Raw genomic sequence first — 13,755 nt, forward strand, 5'->3', positions numbered from 1 at the left:
GTGCAGCTGAGGCCCCCTGCCAACAGCCAGGCTGGAAGCTGATGCTCTTAGCTCTGAACAAGCTTCTGATGATGGTAGCCCTGACTTGCAGCCTCATGACCAGATAAGCTGCTCCTGAGAAATGGTGTGAGACAGTACCCATTTGTCATTTTAAGTCCTAAGTTTGGTGGTCATTTGTTGTGCAGCAACAGCTAACCACTGTAGGCTTCAAGGGACTCCTGAAATTTAGAACCCTTATTTCCTGCCTGGGATTTGCGTAAGTCAAAACATAAAACGTGGCCTTCCTGGTGGGGCTCAGTGGGTTATGAACCTGACTAGTATCCATGAGGGTGTGGCTTCCATCCCTGGACTCACTTAGTGGGTTAAAAATCTGGCCTTTTGGTGAGCTGTGGTGTAGGTTGCAGATGCAGCTCAGATCCTGTGTTGCTGTGGCTGTGGTGTAGGGCCGACAGCTGTAGCTCTGATTCAGCCCTTAGCCTGGAAACTTTCACGTGCTGCAGGTGTGGCCCTAAAAATCAAAAGCAAAAGCCACATAAAACAAAAATAAATATGGAAGGTGAAATACCACCTATGTTGATGGTAAGAGACCAGTGTTTAGCTAACTGAGCCTGCTGATACTGAGCCCTAGAATTTAAGCAGATGGACCTATCCAATCCCAACCCGGAGTGGAAGAAGAGAGATCTTTTATTTTTTTATTTTATTTTTTCTTTTTATGGCCGCACCTGTGGCGTATGGGGATTCCCAGGCCAGGAGTCCAATGGAGCTACAGCTGCTGGCCTATACCAGTCATAGCAATGCCAGATCCGAGCCATGTCTGCGACCTACACCACAGCTCATGGCAACACTGGATCCTTAACCCACTGAGCGAGACCAGGGATCGAACCCACAACCTCATGGTTCCTCGTTGGATTTGTTTCTGTTGCACCACAACGGGAACTCCAGAAGAGAGATCCTGCTCTTTAAGAGTAAAAGAAAGAGGAAGTTGCTCTTGTGACATAGCAGGTCAAGGATCCAGAGTTGCCGCAGCTGTGACACAGGACACAACTGTGGCTCAGTTTCCATCCCTGGCCAGAAATTTCCATGTACTGCAGGTGTGGCCAAAAAAAAGAGTAAAAGCAAGAAAGTGGGTCACATATTTACCCAACAGGGTCACACTCAAGAGATCCAATATGGAGTTCCCATCGTGGCACAGTGGTTAACGAATCTGACTAGGAACCATGACGTTGCGGGTTCGATCCCTGGCCTTGCTCAGTGGGATAATGATCCAGCATTGCCGTGACCTGTGGTGTAGGTCGCTGGTTAAGGATCCAGCGTTGCTGTGGCTCTGGCGTAGACTGGCAGCTACAGCTCCGATTAGACCCCTAGCCTGGGAACCTCCATATGCCGCGGGGGCGGCCCAAGAAATGGCAAAAAGACAAAAAAAAAAAAAAAAAGAGAGACAATATGTGGGCTGAGTCAAGGATGCCAGGTGTTCTTTCCAAAATTAACAGAAAGTCACTTCCCAATGCCCCTCCCTCACTAGGGCAGGGTGAGAGGTGGGGCAGAAGGAGTTCCAGAATTTCCACTAATTAAGCTTCCTCCACTAGGAGGAAATTCAGGACTGAGGAAGAAGTTCCTTCCCTCATATCCTTCCCTTCCATCTGTCTCTGGTCCTAGACCATGCATGTGACCTATGACCTCTTTCTTCCCTTTGGGGTTGGCACCCCAAGTGACATCTCCATCGCTGGAATCTTTCTTTTCTTTTTCTTTTCTTTTCTCTTCTCTTCTCTTCTCTTCTCTTCTCTTCTCTTCTTTCCTTTCTTTCTTCCTTCCTTCCTTTCTTCCTTCCTTCCTTTCTTCCTTCCTCTTCCTTCCTTCCTTCCTTCCTCCTTCCTTCCTTCCTTTCTTTCTTTCTTTCTTTCTTTCTTTCTTTCTTTCTTTCTTTCTTTCTTTCTTTCTTTCTTCTTTCTTCATTCTTTCTTTTGGTCTTTTAGGGCTGCACCAGCAGCATATGGAGGTTCCCAGGCTAGGGGTCCAATCAGAGCTGCAGCTGCCAGCCTAACCACAGCCACAGCAATGCCAGATCCAAGTGGTGTCTTTGACTTACGCCACAACTCAGGGCAACTCCAGGTCCTTAACCCACTGAGCAAGGCCAGGGACTGAACCTGCGTCCTCATGGATACTAGTCAGATTCGTTTCTGCAGAGCCACAATGGGAACTCCTGGAATCTTTCTAATAGTCTTATTCTTCCGCCACTCCCTATTGTGTCCTGGGAACTCTTGGGTAACTCGATGCTTTGCTGAGTGCTCTGTACACAACAGACCCTCACTCAGGACATATCAGGAATCCTGATGCTTTAAACTTGCCATTTTGAGCTGAAGTTTTCTATTTTCTCTTAAGCTGACCCTCTTTTTCCTAGCCTTTGGGGACACTATTTTGTTAAATCATCATTGCTGATGGACCAAACCATTTTTGCAGGAATACTGTATAAGTATGAAATAAACCTTCTTCTTCTTTTTTTTTTTTTTCCACAGAGGCCTTATCAAAGAGAATCATTACTTTTTTTTGAACCGTTGCATTTTATGCGTGCAAATGTGGTTATGAAACTTACTGAATGATCAGCAAGCAGTGGCAGAGATCCAGAAGAGAACAGAAAATCCTGTCATCCATTTTGATAGCTCAGTAATAATATGCACATCTATTTCACATATACAGCGATTTCAAAGTCTGGTTACATTTGTTTCTTGTCATTGAGAATCTAGGGAACTATCTAGACTTTCTTCGCTCTTTCTCGAATTTTTATGCTTCTCACCCACTGAATCTCTAGTCCACATTGCTACGTCTCTACCTTGGATATTCCAATTTCCATTTCCTTTGCTGATTTTTTTTTTTTTTTATCTTTAGGGCTGCACTCGCAGCACATGGAGGTTCCCAGGGTAGGGATAGAATTGGAGCTACAGCTGCTGGCCTACACCACAGCCACAGCAACATCAGATCCGAGCTGTGTCTGCAACTTACACCACAGCTGACAGCAACACTGGATCCTTAACCCACTGAGCGAGGCCTGGGATCGAACCCGGAACCTCATGGTTCCCAGTCAGATTCGTTTCCACTGTGCCATGATGGGAACTCTCAATTTTTAAAAAAAGCTTGCCGCAATTATTATTCCAGACTAGTAGCCTTGAGGTCAGCTCTGACTTTATCTGAATTAGGAGTCAACCAAGTTCTCATTATTTTTTCATAAATCTCTTAGAGTCCTCCCTTCATTTATTATTATTTTTTTTACATTTACCCAAGTAACACATGAACAGAGTGTACAGAATTACATAGAGTAAGAAGTGAAAGTTGCCGGTGGTCACTTGTTTAATGGCTACAAAGTCTTCCCATCCCAATACATATGTCCCTGGGCAATGTAACTTTCCATTCATCACAAGACGGGGATCTATTTTCTCATACTTTAAAACTGGGCTGAGTTTGACTTGCCTTGATCAATAGAAAGTGGCAGGAATGATGTTGAGCTCCAGAGCCTTGGCCTTCGGAAGTTTTGCCGCTTCTGTTTTCATGGCCTTGGAAGGCTGCCTGGGACCCCATCTAAGGAAGCCAGTCTAGCCAGTGGAGCGAGAGGTCACGTGGACTGGAGCAGCCCGGCTGGCGGGCATCACCAGTGGAAGGCAGCTGCGTCCGTGAGCTCAGAGGAAGCCAGCAGAGGAGTTTACCTAGCCAACCCACAGAATCAGGGGCAAGAACATGTTTGTTTTTTTTTTCTTTTCTAGGGCCGCACCCGTGGTATATGGAGGTTCCCAGGCTAGGGGTCGAATCAGAGCTGTAGCCACCAGCCTATGCCACAGCCACAGCAACTCTGGATCCTTAACCCATGGAGTGAGGCCAGGGATCGAACCCACCACCTCATGGTTCCTGGTCCGATTCGTTAACCACTGAGCCATGACGGGAACTCTGAGAACACGTTTTTATTGTCACTTGTTTTAGGGTGGTTTGTTACATAGCAAAGGATAACTGAAACAGCCCCCATCAGTCCTCTCTTGATCCTGTTCTCAGACCTTTTCCCACGTGTTATAAATATCCACGAGTACGTGACCGCATAAAGCTAAAACATGCAAGTGGGATTGGGATCACGCTTCCCATACTGCCACATTTCCGTGCGAATACATGCAGATTCCAGAACTCTTTGAAATCCCTGCAGGGTACTTTGTTGTACAGATGTACCACCATTTATTTACCTTTTCCTTGCCAGTGGACATGTGGGCTGTTTCTGATGGTTTGCTGGCACAAAGAGCATTGCCGTGAACGTGCCTGTGCTTTCAGGTCTCCTGTGTCCACTGCCTGAGTTAAGGGAGGGGCAGGAACAGAACCTCAGTAGGTGCTCCGGGCCTCTGGATCAGGATCTGCAGTGTTTGGGCCTAAGCACTCTCCTCTCTAGAAAACAAAGAAGCATTATGTACACTGGGCCACCACCGCTCCCCTCTCCCTTTCCTATCCTGTCGGGCCTTATGAAAGGGTTGGAGATGACACCCAAAGGGGATTTAAAAGGAAGATGGAGACACAGCTGTGTGTTAGGAACGCTGGAAAGCTTATGGACTCCAGCAGACTTTGACGCCGGCCTGCCACAGGGGGGTTGCATTCATCTAGCCCTCTAAATGTCCTGGGGGGCTCTGTGCTGTAGGGGGTGCTTTTGGAGTCCATGTGATTGGCAGAGATGTTTAAGGGAGGGGTATGCGGGTGGGTGTCTCTGATGGGGAGGTGGGCGTGGAGAATGGGCTGTGCTTCTGCAGAGGGATTTCTGCCAGAGGTATACGTGTGCGCAGTGCGGGGGCTGCTGACAGGGTGCTCTATGTGCCTGAGTGTGGATGTGACCAAACTCAGGGATGTGCTGCTGTTAAATGAAGCGAGGCATTGCCATGGCAACACAGCTCTCTGCTCCCAGCCAGATGCCAAGCCCTTACATCATATTTTTCTGGCTGAAAGCACCTCAGTCGCATCTGGTCTCCCAAGAAAGGGGGCTGTTGGGGCAACAGATGCCTCACCCTCATCTCCAACCTTTCAACAAAGCCCAAGAGGTGATAAGCGAGTGTCACTGGGGCACTGTTGGATTTTATTTGGGGGAGGCCCCGGGAGTAGCCTCTGGTGAAGGGGGTTGGGGAGAGCCATAGAAAGGCCCCACTTTTTTTTTTGTCTTTTTAGGGGTGCACCCATGGCATAAGGAAGTTCCCAGGCTAGGGGTCAAATCAGAGCTGTAGCTGCCAGCCTATGCCACAGCCATGGCAATGCAGGATCCAAGCCGCATCTGTAAGCTACACCACAGCTCACAGCAACGGAAAGGTACCACTTCTTGTGTCTTCTGATTCTGTGATCTGGGGCTAACAGTCTCTAGCACTTCATTCTGAAGGAAAGTTGTACAACGATGAGAGGAAATGTGCCATTCGTTTCTCCCACTAATCATTTCCTTTCCTTCTACCAATTATCCCTCCGTTGATTTTGATGAGGAAAGAATCCAGGCATCCCTCACAGCTGACTGAACTGGGTGTAGATGACTGAGCAGAATACCAAGCGGATTCTCTTCCAGCAGTTAGGATTGGGGTTAATTATCTACAAGAAACTAACCTGGAAGGTTGCAGATTGAAGGTGCCACTTGGGGGCAGCCGTGTGTAAGTATCGTCAGCAAAGAGGGTCTTACAGTCCCAGGAAGCAGACAGGTAAAGGGAAGCCAAGACCAGAGGTGGGTAGGGAGTGGAGGGGGCTGGCATATGGCAGTTGCTGTGGTGCAGGGGTCTTTCCTGATTCTAGTTCACAGGGAGGCTCTATGCATTTCCTGCCCTTGGTTGCTTTTTGTCATTTGATGGGTTTGTGTCTGGCAGTGGAATGGGCCCTGATTAAGGCATGAGGAATACCGTTTAGCTGATGATGACAGAAGTGCCTTTTCTAGGCACATTCCCACTCAGGATAAAGGAATAAATCCTTCAAAAAAGGCTTCTTGGAAAAATTTCTCCAATCATCCAGCAATATTTTATTAAGCAGCAGCTATGTACCAAGCAGTATTCTAGACGTCAGGGAAATATCAGTGAATGAGACAGAAAAGAGCCTGCCCTTAGGGAGCTTTCTTGGAAGGTCCTTCGTAGCTGCTAAGGGCTATGAACAAAATGAATGAATCCTACAGAATCATAAATTGTAAAGGTTTGAAAAAGCCTTCAAAAGTTTGCCTATGCTTTTATTCCCACAAGACCAAGGAATAATAGAGCTAATGGCCTTTAGCCACACAGGAGGGCAGTGAAGTTACGGGGCTCATTCTTGGCCAGCTTTTCTGTCCCTTCGTGTAGGAAGTCTTTTCCTCCCGGCTCTGCCTTACATGCCTCTCCCATTGCACCTTGTACTTGGCCCATTGCAGCATATTTTATTGTCTGTTTATGGAGGTGTTTGTCCCACCCACTGTAGGACCTGAGGGCAGAATCAAGGCCTGTCACGTTAACAGAACACAGTGACTCACATTTCATAGATGCTTAGTACATAGTTGCTGGATTAATCAATAACAAGGGCTGCTGCTGGACTAACAGCTCTGACACTGGTGTTTCTTCCGCTCCTGCAGCAATTCTTCCACAGGGTGACCCTCCAAAGGCAGAGGTAGTTGGATACGACACAGACATGGCATGGTTGTCTTCAGAGATAAGACTCTTCCGTGGCCAGAAGCCAGACAAGGGGGTTTGTTGACTCTTTTCCAGCTTCTGAGAACAGAGCCTTTGTGTGAAGCACCCATCTCTTAAAAAGGAAGAGGCAAGGCCTGTAGGGCATATATCCTGTGGCTCTCAGGAAGAGCTTGAGTCCTGTCAATGGGAGCCGATGGGAGTAGCTGACCATCAGTGGGCTGCAGGTTCAGGCCTAATCTCATTTTGGAGGTGGGGGTTTAATCCCTAATAAAAGGGAACACGCAGTGTACCTAGAAAAGGTACTCATGCACAAAGGCCTACCGATGTGCCCCAAAGAGCAGATGTTACCTCTCCTTCCTCTTTCCCTCTCACCATAGACCTAATAAATAATAAATCTGAGGACTCCATGTGCCATCTGCTCAGCCATGTCCCTAGAATACAGTAATCCTTTCCAGGGGAGGACAGTGGCCCTCACCAAATAGTTCAGCCTTAAGGCTTACTGTTGACTGCCCCACCAACCAAAGCACACACGAGTGTTTCCAGAGTGGAGGCAGGATGAGGTTTCCGGGCAACGAAAGCTACTTGAGCTCAGGACCGATACAAACATGATGGAGGCTGGTTCTCTTCCCTGGAGAGGTAGGGTCATCCGTTCATTCCCTAGCCAGCCCTGGGGACCAGAACTAAAGCCTTTGTGGGAGCAGCTGAAACTGGTTGTTTCTGCATCTATTAAGATAGTCCTCGATCTTATTTATAATAGGAAACTCCAGAGAGTTTGAATAAAGATGAATTTCCTCCATTTTTCATTACTACATATAATTGTTTTTTTTAGCATGTCTAAAAACACTTTGTTTTATTTTTCATCATATTGGGTAAAAATTACATTTTTTTTTTTAGGTGCTTACATATAATTCTTTACAGGGTTTGCTACCTCTAATTTTAAGTGTATATGAGTAATACATAAATGCATTATTTTTTTAAAAGAGAAGACCACACAAAAGTATATAGAGTAAAAATCCCTTCTACCACCTCCCAATCCCTCTCCTTTCCACTGTTATATTCAAATGTATCTTTTCCTCATCTTTACACACATGTAAAAGCATATACAGATAACTCTTATTTAGTTTTTACATATTAGTTCTTACGCTGTACCTAGAATTTTGCTATTTCATGTTTTTCGAGAACCAATGGGTGTTCCCGTTGTGGCTCAGCGGAAGTGAATCTAAGTGGTATCCATGAGGACGCAGGTTCGATCCCTGGCCTCACTCAGTGGGTTAAGGATCCGGCGTTGCCATGAGCTCTGGTGTAGGTCACAGATGCGGCTCAGATCTGGCGTTGCTGTGGCTGTGGTGTAGGCAGGCAGCTACAGCTCTGATTTGACCCCTAGCCTGGGAACCTCCATATGCCAAGACTATGGCCCTAAAAAGACAAAGGAAAAAAAAAAAAAAAACCCACTGTACCTTGGTGCCGTTTTTATGTCAGTGCATTCTTGTGAAGGGTTCCACAGTATTAATATTCCATGGTGAGTGTGAACCATGATTCAAATAACTCTTTCCCTACTAATTATCATTTGGGTTGTTTCCAGTTTTCCGCTATCACAAACACGGTAATGAATGTCTTTTTACACATATTGTGTTCCCGACGGGCACTTCTAGAGAGAAGATACCTCGAAGTAGAATTGCTGGGTCAAAATTTAGCTCAATACTGATAATATGATAGCTTTCTTAATTTACATTCCCGTGGTAGTGTATGAGTGCTCGTTTTCACACATCCTGCCAATACTGGGCATCCGTTCATTCAACGAATACACATAATGAGGAACTACTATGTACCCGTAGTTCCTAGATCAGTGCACCTGTTCTAGAAAACTAGGACACATCTTTGTGTTAGGGCATGTATAGTCTAGTGGAGGGAAACAATAATCTTACTTCTGTATTTCTTAAAAAGCATTATTTCCTACAATGCAGTTTTGTCCTAAATGCTCTGGAAAATAGAGGGTGGTAAAGAAAAGGAGGAATGTCAGTGGGATTGAGATTTTGAATAGGGTAGTGGGGGCAGACCTCACCCAGGTGACTTTGAGCCTTTCTGGAAGGAAGTGAGTATAAATCTCATGGAGGAGAGTGTTCCAGGCAAAGGAAGGCCCGGCTCAAAGGGCAGGTATGTATTTGGCCTGCTCAAAAGTGTGGCAAGGAGGCTTGAACAGAGTGGGTGAGAGGACCAAGAAGAGATGGGGGGCCAGATAGGGTAGGGACTGGTAGGCAACTAAAAGGGCTTAGGCTTTTACTCAGCACAAGGAATGTCACTAGGAAGTTTTGAGCACCAAAGTGACAAGAGTGGTGTTAAGGGCCTCTCTCTGGCCTCTATGTTAAGAATAAACTGAATATGTAGGGGTAGAGGGTGTGGAAAAGCATGGAAGGAGTCAGGAGGCTATTGCAACAATAATCCAGTTGAAATATAGTGGCTGGCATCGGGGAGCTAACAGGCAAAGAGAAGTGGTTAGAGCCTGGGTGCTTTGAAAGCAGAGCCCATACTTACCGTGGGATTAGACATAGGGTGGAAGTGGAGTTCCTTGTGGTACAGTGGGTTAGGGATCTGGCATTGTCACTGTAGTGGCTTGGGTCACTGCTGTGGCATGGGTTTGATCCCTGGCCCAGGAACTTCCACATGCTGAGGGGGCAGCCAAAAAAAAAAAAAGAAAAAAGGAAGAAAAGACATAGAGTGGAAGTAAGAGAAGCCAAGAGATTATAATCTCCTTAATTTTTCCAAATGGATGGGTACAAACATCTCATTTGCTTACAATTTATTTTTATTTTTATTTATTTTTTGCTTTTTAGGGCCGCACCCACGGCATATAGAGGTTTCCAGGCTAGGGATAGAATCGGAGCTACAGCTGCTGGCCTACACCACAGCCACAGCAACACAGGATCCGAGCTGCGTCTGCAACCTACACCACAGCTCAAGGCAACGCCGGATCCTTAACCCACTGAGAGAGGCCAGGGATTGAACCTGCGTCCTCATGGATGCTAGTCAGATTCGTTAACCACTGTGCCACGACGGAAACTCCACATCTCGCTGTTTTGACTTACACTGCCGAACTGCTCCTCTCCCCTCCCCTTCCTCTTCCCTTGGTTAACACATGATTTCCTTACCAACAGTCTTGCTCATGGGACAGCCTGGCTTGCTGTTTATCCAAACTCTGAGATTAATTTCTCATTTTAGAAAAGCAGCATTGCAGAGCTGGTAGGTAACACAGGATTACTTGGTCCAGTCTCCTTAAAGATGAGAAGACGGGGTTGCTCAGAACGGTTAACTGAGGCTCAGTGGAGTGATGCATTCAAGTCACACACTAAGTGTTTGGCGCTTTATTAAAATTTAGCTTTCCTGGAGTTCCCATTGTGGCTCAGTGGTAACAAACCTGATTAGTATCCATGAGGGTGAAGGCTGGATCCTTGGCTCTGTGGAGCGGGTTAAGGATCTGGCATCACTGTGAACTGGGGTGTAGGTCTCAGAGGTGGCTCGGATCTGGCATAGCCGTGGCTGTGTGTGGTCGGCAGCTGCAACCCCGGTTCAAAACCTAGCCTGGGAATCTCCATATGCTGCAAGCTCGGGCCTAAAAAAACAAAACAGAAAAAAATTTAGCTTTCCATCGTCTATACTATTTTATCTTAGAAATTTGTTTTACCAATAAAACTAATTGAGAGCCAACAAATATATCCATGAGGGCTCAAATTTGGATAGGATAGATGATCCAAAGGGATGTCTATGAAAATTTACCACAGACTAAGAAACTAGATTTGCATTGCTTTTTCCACTGTAATCTTTGAAGCAGGAGAAAACAGGTGAAGTGTCTTTCCTTCCTAGCTCCTCCAGCCCCTCTGTCACACTGAGATCAATAATCATTCCCCAGGCTCCTTTCTGCCTCATTACCATTCTAATTTGCCTTAGTAGAATCTACCCAGGGTATTAGGTTGTTGTTGTTTTTTTTTCCCCTACTCTAATAAACCAACCTTTTGCATTAAGGGAAACAGAAAAGGGATAAGACCAGCTTATCTTAGTGAAAAAGGAATTGGGAAACCAGAACACAGCAAGCCAAATCTTGCCGAGTCTGTCCTGCTCGGCACATCTCTGTCTCACTGAGGGCCTGGGATCCTTCTAGGAAAAATCCAACATAGGGTGCTATCAACAGGCAAGAGTCTCTACTGAAACAGTAAGCAAAGAGTCGTGAGAGAGTTCATCTTAACCAGACGAAAGGGCCTCAGACTGGAATGGAGCTGACGAGGGCAGTTAGAAAATGAGTGGACACTTTATGAAGCTGCTTCTGCTGAGCATAGTGTGGGCCTGATCTGCCCCCTTTCAAAAAGCATCATGAACACCTTCTTCAAAAGAGCAATTTGGAGTTCCTGTCGTGGCTCAGTGGTTAATGAATCCAACTAGGAACCATGAGGTTGCAGGGTCGATCCCTGGCCTTGCTCAGTGCGTTAAGGATCTGGCATTGCTGTGACCTGTGGTGTAGGTCACAGACGCGGCTCCGATCTGGCGTTGCTATGGCTCTGGCCTAGGCCAGCGGCTACAGCTTCGATTAGACCCCTAGCCTGGGAACCTCCATATGCCATTGGGTGCGGCCCTAGAAAAGACAAAAAAAAAAAAAAGCAATTTATGCTGGCTATAGAAAAATTGGAAGATATATTATAACCCTCTAGCCTTTTCTGTGCATGCACACACTGTGCACACAAAAAACATTGGCAAAATGCTCATGTATACTGTTTTTAAGCTGTTCTTCTCAGTTAACATACTGAGTATTTCTCCCAATTATTGTATATATCTCTAAAACATGAGTGATAGTGGTTATATAGCTTTTTTTTTTTTTTGCATTTTAGGGCTGCACTTGTGGCATATGGAGGTTCCCAGGCTAGGGGTTGAATTGGAGTTACAGATGCCAGCCTATGCCACAGCCACAGCAATTCGGGATCCGAGCCGTGTCTGTGACCTACACCATAGCTCACGGCAACGCCAGATCCTTAACCCATGAGTGAGGCCAGGGATTGAACCAGCAACCTCATGGTTCTTAGTCGGATTCGTTTCCACTGCGCCACAATGGGAACTCCAGTTAAATGGTATTTTATTACATAAAATAATTTCATCAAGCTCCTCCTGTTAGACAATGCTTATGTTTTTTGTTTTTTAGGGCTGCACCCGTGGCATATGGAGGTTCCCAGGCTAGGGTCTAATTGGAGCTGTTGCTGCCAGCCTTCGCCACAGCCACAGCATCACCAGATCCGAGCAGTGTCTGCGACCTACACAACTCAGGGCAACGCCAGATTCTTAACCCACTGAGCAAGGCCAGGAATCAAACCCACAACCTCATGGTTCCTAGTCGGATTTATTTCCGATGCGCCATGACGGGAGCTCCCTTTTTTGTCTTTTTTTTTTTTCCGGGGGGGGGGGCAATGCTGATGTCCTTAGATTTGCATTCTAACATATTTCAGGTAGAGGCAGAATGACCAGGTCAGAGTATTCCTTTAAATTAAAAAAATAAACCAAGCACATATTTTTTATTTAAAAAAATCATTTAAAAAGACTTTTGAAGTACAAAAAATCAGAAATACAGAAAAGCACGTCAAACATCAACAATAATCCTACCATCATTCACACTTTGGTGTATATATTCTTCCAGTTTTTTTTTTTTTAAGATGTAAACACTCTATACAGAATTACTATGCATGGCTCCATAACTGGATATTCTCATTAAATACAAGCATTTTCTCATATCTCTACTTCTTCTTCCAAAACATGACTTTTAATGGCTATGGCTTTCTACTATATGGTTATATCATACCCATTAGGATACGTGCCACAAAGGCAGGTACTTTGTACAATCCAAGAACAGTGCCTCATACGGAACAGTGCTCAATAACCATTTACTGAATATATACATGAATTTTATTTTTTTTGTCTTTTTGCCTTTTCTAGGTACGCTCCCGCGGCATATGGAGGTTTCCAGGCTGGGGGTCTAATCAGAGCTGTAGATGCCAGCCTATGCCAGGGCACAGCAACTTGGGATCTGAGCTGTGTCTGCGACCTACACCACAGCTCATGGCAATGCTGGATCCTTAACCCACTGAGCAAGGCCAGTGATCGAACCTGCAACCTCATGGTTCCTAGTCAGACTCGTTAACCACTACGCCACGACGGGAACTCCCATACATGAATTTATTAGGTCAAACGGTACACATTCCAGAACGTTATTAGGACGACTCTATCATTTATTATCAAGCCAGAACCCTTTGGAGAGGACGAGGGAACATCAGCCAGGACTGCCCAGGCAAAATTGGGATGTCAATTACATTACGTGATGCCAAACTGAGACTCAGCCCTTAGTTATAGCAAGTTACATTCCCACTAGAGTATTAGCCTGCCAGTTTCCTCAGACCTAACATTTGTGACTCCATTCTTGATACTACATATATTCTAGATCACGCTGAGTATCTACCCTGGCATTTTTTTTTTTTTCCTTTTTAGGGCCGCACCCATGGCATATGGAAGATCCCAGGCTAGGTGTTGAACTGGAGCTGCAGCTGCTGGCCTACACCATAGTCACGGCAATGCTGGATCCAAGCCGTGTCTGCAACCTACGCCACAGCTATGGCAATGATGGATCCTTAACCCACTAAAAGGCCAGGGATCCAACCCGCTTCCTCATGGATGCTAGTCAGATTTGTTACCACTGAGCCTCGATGGGAACTCCCACCCTGGCACTTTTGATATAAAATAATAAAGAAAACAAAGAAAGCCTTCCTCTTGGCTTCTCGTTTCTTTCTAGGGGGTCTGGTTTCCTTCCTAGGTGTTGACAAATGTTTGCTGTAAAGGCCCATAATATCTTTTCGACTCTGTAGGCTACGAAGTCTCTGCTGCAATTATTTATCTCTGTCATTTTAGCATGAAAGCAACCAAAGACAACCCAGAAATAAATTAGTCTGTGTTCCAATAAAACCTTATTTATAGACATAGAAATTTCAATTTCTTGAGTCACTAATATTCTTTTGATTCCTTCCACCCACTTCAAACCATTTCGAAATATAAAAACTCTTCTTAGTCCACAGGCAGTAAAAACAAACAAACAAAC

Source organism: Phacochoerus africanus, chromosome 9 (assembly GCF_016906955.1).
Source record: "Phacochoerus africanus isolate WHEZ1 chromosome 9, ROS_Pafr_v1, whole genome shotgun sequence".
In the NCBI taxonomy this organism is placed as follows: domain Eukaryota; kingdom Metazoa; phylum Chordata; class Mammalia; order Artiodactyla; family Suidae; genus Phacochoerus; species Phacochoerus africanus.